At 44.2% G+C, this 7399-nt stretch overlaps 1 long non-coding RNA gene across 1 annotated transcript; it reads left to right on the top strand.

Moving 5' to 3' along the window:
• Positions 1 to 6506: 6506 nt before the first annotated feature.
• LOC141028141 (uncharacterized) lies at positions 6507 to 6709 on the top strand. Its single transcript, XR_012190424.1, has 2 exons — positions 6507 to 6540; positions 6614 to 6709. It is a non-coding gene; the product is annotated as an uncharacterized lncRNA (long non-coding RNA).
• The last annotated feature ends 690 nt before the right edge of the window (positions 6710 to 7399 follow it).

The following is a 7399-nucleotide window of genomic DNA, read 5'->3' as shown; positions in this document are numbered from 1 at the left end:
ACAAACACGGCATCCCATGCTACATGAGTTGCAAAAAAAGCCAAACAGAAACAAATAGTTGCCACCAAACAAGCAGAGACAGCCCTAGTTCTTGCAACACCTACCACAGTACTACCAGCTGCACGACTTACTCGTGCGTCAACTGAGCTAGCAGCACGTTCCCAAGCTCCCTTGCCACCTGACACTACTTCCCAAGCACTCTTGACACAAGACGAGTTGGCAATATCAGATGAACCTTGTGAGCTTCAACAGCAAGAAGGTAGTTGCTGGAGTCAAGTTACAGTTGCATGCTTCTTTATATGTAGTCTCACAGTTTGATGTACACTAACACTTCCTATGTTCGTTGTTGGACTAGCACCTAGGCGCAAGAGGAAACAAATATCAGGGATAATGCTCGATAGGTTAACTAAATCTAGAGGAGGAAGAATGGAGATCCGTTTTGAGGCAGGTTTAAAAAGGCCACGTGCTGCTACAGAGTCAGCCAAGTTAGTATCAGAGGCAGCGGTTGCCGTTAGGTGTCATGTACGTATCCTCCCAACATGGATTCAGTACAGGAATGACAAAGACGAAACCCAGTTCAACACCTTCCTCGACCATTTATCTGTAAGTATGGTTATGTATGGAAACTAGTAATATCGTCTTGCTCTGTCCCATACTTTCTAGGTTGCTGATAATGAGACTCCCATAATTTTCAACAGATGAAGTTCAAGTTGGATAGCCAAGATGATGCAACCAGACAAGCTTGCACCCATGTTTTCAAGTCTGCTCTGCGACAGTATCAGTATAACTTGAGGAAAACTCACTTTGAAGGCAAGGCTAACAGTGAACTTTCCCAAACATCTCCAATGGAAAATATATCGGATGAAAACTGGAGGGGCCTTGTTAAACACTGGTCTGATCCGAAGTATCAGGTACATTATATATATGTGATCAGATCACATGTTGAAGTCCTATTTACGCATGTGCCACACAAATCTATCTTCTTGTAGGTGAACTGTTCAAAGAACAAGGCCAACCGTACGAAAGTGAAATTCCAACAGACGACAGGATCTCGTAGCTATATTGCACACTGCCAGGCTCTTGTAATTAGTTGTTGTTTCACTCTTTTTGTTGTACCATATTATCAGATCTATATTGACTTGTTCGAAATGCAGAGGAAAGCCCGCAAGGACCAAAAATTACCTGAACCAAATGCTGTGGAAATCTTCAAGGACTGTCACACCAGCAAGAAGAAGGGCATGACTACACCAGTCAAAGCCGCTGTTGCAAGTCCTTAATCCTCATGCCTTTTAACTACTACTTACTCTGACTTGTGCCTTGAACTGCATGGTTTGCAGCCAATGTCTATTACTCTTTTCAATTTTATACACAATTGTCTTAGTGTATCATTGCACCTTACAAGGTTTAAAAGAAAGGAGTGATGTTCCTTTGATCTTGACCCGTAATATAGTTCCGTGCTGGACTTGCCCACACAACGTTACAATTGCCTGTTTGTCTGTTCTCAGTTGTTTTGTGATATGAATGATGTCATACTATGCTTACCGTATTATAAACTTCATCTCTTTATCCTTAGCCCTCAATACAATGTGAAGAAATAGACAATACATTAGCGATGGTACATAGTCATATGTTTGGAACCTGGTTTTATTATGTACTTTGCAATAAAATACAACTAATATTTTACATGGGTTCACCAGAATAAGTTCTATATATAGACCAAAGCTATTTTGTTTGGTTTTGCTGCCTCATTAATATCTTCTGTTCTGGTACTACTAATGTAAAACCTCAACTTTTCAGCGAGCTATGGAAAAAATGGTGGAACCGCTACCTTCTGAAGGTGGCGAGGCAACTATAACCACAATGTCAGCTCTTGCTGCAGTGGGTCAGTACCTGTCCACTAACAGTGCCAAAAGCATGTTCCTGCGTAATACTGGGTTGGTTGTTAAGGCAATATCGTCCAAACTGCCTCATGATCAAGATATGCAAGCTCAAAGCAATGTTGTATCTGCGCTCCAGACAGAAGTCCATTCCCTAACAGAGACCCTTTGTGAAACAAGGAGAAACATTGCTCAATGTCGTCAAGATATGCATGGTTTTGAAACCAGACTATTAGACATTTGCTATGTTGTTCAGGAGCCTAGGGGAAATGAAGGCGAGGGTTATGGTGCTCCAACGGACAATACAGCATGAAAACGTAACAGTCAGGTCAAATGAACTGAGTTTCTAAACTTCTGGTGGTGCATTTATCTGCTAGACTGTTAAGTTTTATGCCAACCTTCCTTTTGTTATATAGCTGTAATTTGTTTTGGTTTAATACAAAATTTATTCTTAACGTGCAGCCACCGGCTGAAGAAAACAGCAAGCCATTTTTGTATAGTGTAGGGTGTTCCCTATATTTGCACTGGTGGCGATCTTTGATGCCGAGTGGATGTAATGTGTGCAATCGCCTTAATAGCCTAGCATTAGTTTCGGTCTCATTTATTTCCTAGTCTTCTTTTTCCCTGGTTTTCTAGTGGCCGCAACTACCATGGGCCATATACGGGCCATAGGATCCATGGGTCTCCTACGGGCCATCGATAAATGGGCCTGTAATTGGTGGGCCTCAGGCCGTCGGATAAATGGGTCTACATGGGCCATAATCGGGCGTAATTGGTATTGGCCCAGCACGGTAATAGGCCGTTAACAGGCCGTAGGACAGCAAAGGCTTAATTCTGTCACAGGCATAACGGGTCGTTAATGGGCCAGAATATAGGATGGGCTGGAAACGGCGCAACGGGTTAACAGGCCAGAAACGGGCCGACTCTTGCCATGGGCCGAATTTGGCCCATTAGGGTAACAGGCCAGTAACGGGTCGACTCTTGCCATGGGCCGAATTTGGCCCATTAGGGGAACAGGCCAGTAACGGGCCGACTCTTGCCATGAGCCGAATTTGGCCCATTAGGGGAACAGGCCAGTAACGGGCCGGAAGTAATCGAGGGCCGAAAAGGAGCCCAAGAATGTATGGGCCGTCAATAGGCCGAAAGCTAACACGGGCTGGAAACGGCCCAAGTAAATCACGGGCCGTTAACGGGTATAAAGAAAATTACTGTTCATTATGGGCTAGAGTCACCGTGGGCCTGTAAAGGGCGGAAAGATATGAAGGCCTCATATGGGCCGAAAGACGTCGTGGGCCATACATGGGCCGAAAGTGAAATGGGCTGGTGTTATATTCGACGGCCCACATGACGTTGTTGGGCCGATTTCCTTTAGGGCCTAACGGGCCGTGAGTTAACGGGCCGTAAAATGGGCTATTTGCGAAGAGACCGTTAACAGGCTTTTCATGGGCCAGCCCGTTAACTTTTGACCAAGTCAAACGGGCCGGCTTTGTAAGCTAAATGGGCCAGTGGTGGGCCGTGGCACGTGTCGACATATCATAGGCGCCTATCTGACCCACTGACGAGCTGACACGTGTTTCGTCTGGCCAATAAGAATTTTACACGTGGAAATTTCCCATTGGTCGGGGTTGTTAACGGGTTATCGGATCCAAAACCCGACCCGATAGCTTAACGGCGTTCCGTTACGGTGGATGCCACGTGTCGGTCACCCTTGACGAAAGCACTTCTGTGACGCGCGATTTATCGTCATGGAAGTGGACACTTCCGTGATGATAATTTTGGTAATGTCATGGAACACTTCTACGACAGCACAGGTATGACTATCTTGATTCTGTCATAAAATCGTCATGGATGTACATGCATGACAAAAAACGTGACCTACTGTGACAAACACGTATCATCACGGAAGTGTATTTTTTTTTTGTAGTGCGTCCACCGCGCCCCGCCGCCACCGTGTACCCTCCTAGATCTGCTTCCACGCTGCTGACAGCCATCGCTACCGCAGCAACGTCAAATTCTCAGCAGATGCATACACGGCGCCGCACCAGAGGCGGTACTCTTTCGTATCTGCTCAACTTATTTATCGCAGCAAGAAAATAGATCGCCACTGCTTTACTCTGATTTCTTGTCCATCACTTACTTGCTAGTTGAGAGCAAACATTGGTTGCGAAGTTGCCTTTGTCCGGTTTGCACCTTCAGATCCGCCATGGCACGCTCAACACTATACTCCCAATGCGTATGGTTTTCCCCTTTTATATTGCACACTAGTTAAATCAAAGTAGACTAAATTTCAAAATTGGGTCAGTCGATTTTTCAGAGCTCGCCGGAGTTCGCCGGTGCGAACGAAGGGGCTCGGGTGGGGACTTTGGTTGTGGGGGCGGTGGTGGGGCCTCACCGAACGAAGAAAACTCGACGTGGGTGGGGGCGGGGGTGGGGGGTGGGGGTGGCGGAGGAACACAGGCGGTCGGGGCCGGTGGTCCGGCCGGCGGCCCGTGCGGTGTTCTGTATGGGAAGAATCAGAGACGAGGAAGAAGAAGGGTTAGGAGACGTAGGATCTTCATCCAACCGCCTGAAATGGTCGACTGACCCAAATGACAAAAGTCACGCGACTTGCATGCAGACATGCCTTTATATTCAGTACCATCATCGTACCTGCTTAGCACTGCTCCTGAATCCATCAAGCTAAACAACGTGCCACTCATAATTCCAAACTTGTTGCTCAAGTACGAATCTGATATGATGCTAATATTACTAAAATAGATAACATTTAATTGGTCAGCTAATGTTCCTACTTTACTTTCAAAAAAGCACGTGCACCACATATAGAGAGACAGCAGGGAGTTGCTTTCTTAATGCGCTCTGGTTCATCATGTGTGGGCACTGCGCAACGAACATTTTATTATCCAAAATTTGCTTGCTCTTCTTTAGCATGTTCCTCTTCCGTTCTTCTTTAATATGTACTCTCTCCGTACCTAAATACAAGTCTTTGTATAGATTCCACCATGGACTACATATGGAGCAAAATGAGTGAATCTACACTCTAAAATGTATCTGGATACATCTGTATGTGATCCATAGTGGAAATCTCTACCAAGACTTATATTTTGGAACGGAGGGAGTATGATAGTAGTACAGTATGTTCCTTGCAGTGAAGATGAGCAGGGACATTTGCAGTGTAGAGGTCTATACGGTCGGTTGGTATGGACACTTTGAACTCTTCGGGCCTCTTTGATTCGTAGGATTTTGTAAACATGGGAATAGGATTTGTAGTGGCCTGCCCACTTGAATCCTATAAGAATAGCAAGGAAATGCGGGGAGCTGTGTCGCCTTTGAGAGTTACACTGATATTAACAGTACCGCACCTTCAGTTGAAGAGAGTTGGTATCCGAAGCCTTTCTAGCCGTACCGGCAATACTAGCACATATATTCCAGCAAGTTCCACTTTGCTGATTTTACTCTGATGCTTACGGTTTTCCCGTTATATCTACACTATGATCTATGTAGCTGCTTTGTGTCGCACTAGCAGCAGTCCACTCTTGAATCTAAACACTGCAATGACTTACAAAATTGGCACCAAGGCATTGAGTGCCATTCTGGATGCAATTGAACTCATACGCTCCCCACCTGTTGATTCTTGTTCAGAATATGATCCTAATGACTATTCTAACCTCGAGGAGTCAAAGGCAGATGGCCTGTCCTGTTCACCCATCAAGGTGCCTGTTCTAATTTGGCAAGGTTTTCTTGCATATGTTGTCTTGCATGTCTTCTACTTTGTTGCACCGCCATCTTCTTAGTTTACTCATCATATATGTCGAGATGCCATGCCCATCCATTATCAATACATATTCCATCTGTCATCATACCATGTTTTTCCACTCAAATGTTGTTCTTGTGCATTAGACATCAAAAAGGAAGAGGGTGATTGCCGAACCTGAAGGAGCATCAGCAAAGTCCTTGAAAAACGTGGTTGTGCTGGAGAAATCAGACAGCACCCCACTTATATTGGTTGTACAACCAGTGACACAAAACGTAGGACCGACTCCAGCAGACTGTACCCATACTTCACTAGCCACACCACTAGCCGCACCACACAGGACCTGCACTCCAGCAAAAGGTATGCCGATTTCAGTTGCCATAGCACCAGCCGTACCACAGAAAAATCCCACTCCAGCAAAAAGTACAGCAAGTCCACCGGCCGAAGACCTATCCCAACTGCAGAGACGGCCAATTCCTGTAGATTGGAACCCCATTCCAGTTATTCCCAGTTTAAAAGACAATGCTTTCAATGTTGTTAGGGACTACGTGCATATATTCCCATCATGGGAAGATTATAGTGAAGACAAACACCATTTTCACATCTTCATGTCCCACTTACGTGTAAGTGCTATTATTCATGGTGACTATTTTCCTGTTTTCTGCTGATTGAACACATCAATGATTTACATTACATTGTTGTAAGTAGGCGAGGGTCAATCTGGATAGTCATGACGAGCAAAGCTTGCTTGCGCTTTTCAAGGAAGCATTGCAGCAGTATTGGTGTTACCTGAGGAAATCATACTTTGATGGCAAGTCTATAAACGAATTTCTGGTGAAGTCTCGTGTGCTAAATTTAGAAGACATTGAGTGGAAAAACCTTGTTATGCACTGGTCTCGTTCCGAGGATGAGGTACTGTCTATGATATCGCATGACAATTTGAACTTCTACTTTTCCGCATGTGCCTTACGGATCTTTTTTGCAGGAAATCTGCTCGAAAAAGAATTCCGGTTTGAAAAGAACGACAGGATATCGCAAATATGCTGCCCGCTGCTTTGCTCTTGTTAGTACCTGTTGTCCTGTATCACTGTACTTGCATACATACCTGGTTCATTATGTGACAGCAGTATGCATGATAGCTTGCTTATCAATTGTTCGCTCCAAATTATCTGATCTGTATGAATGGTTACATTAGTGTAGAATATATCCAATGCCAATGAATTTTTTAGCTCTGCATTGTTCTTGTAAGTACCTGCTGTCCTTTATCTGTGTACTTATATTGACAGGTAGTTGTTCATGTACCATCACTCTACAGCTTATTTTCCTTTGCCCTCCATTTTCTACACATAAGATCTATATTTACTCTTACCATAAGGTTGGATAACACTGATGGTACTGAAGAAGTTTAGCTCTGCATTGCTCTTGGCTGTACCTTTTGCCTGTATCGCTGTACTTACATTTATAGCTACTTTGTCATGTAGCATCACTCTTCATCTTAACTTAAATATTCTCCATTTCTTATTATATTGTCACATCTATATTTACTCTTAACAAAATGTAGAATAAAGGCAATGCTTATGAAGAAGATTTTGTGGTAAACTTCTTGAATTGCCCCCCCCCCATCAGCATGGACAAGGGCTTTATAGAGCCTGCCTTCACCAATAATGTAAGTTTGTCCTTCTCAAGCCTTCAAACTTTGTTGTGTATATTTGGTTAGGCATGACTGTAACAGCTGTTTATTTTTGGCGTTTGCATCGAATTGCATGTTTAA

This window comes from Aegilops tauschii, chromosome 7, assembly GCF_002575655.3.
Source record: "Aegilops tauschii subsp. strangulata cultivar AL8/78 chromosome 7, Aet v6.0, whole genome shotgun sequence".
NCBI classification, from domain to species: domain Eukaryota; kingdom Viridiplantae; phylum Streptophyta; class Magnoliopsida; order Poales; family Poaceae; genus Aegilops; species Aegilops tauschii.
Note: the sequence above shows the minus strand (reverse complement) of the source record. Positions and strands in the feature narration are given on the sequence as shown.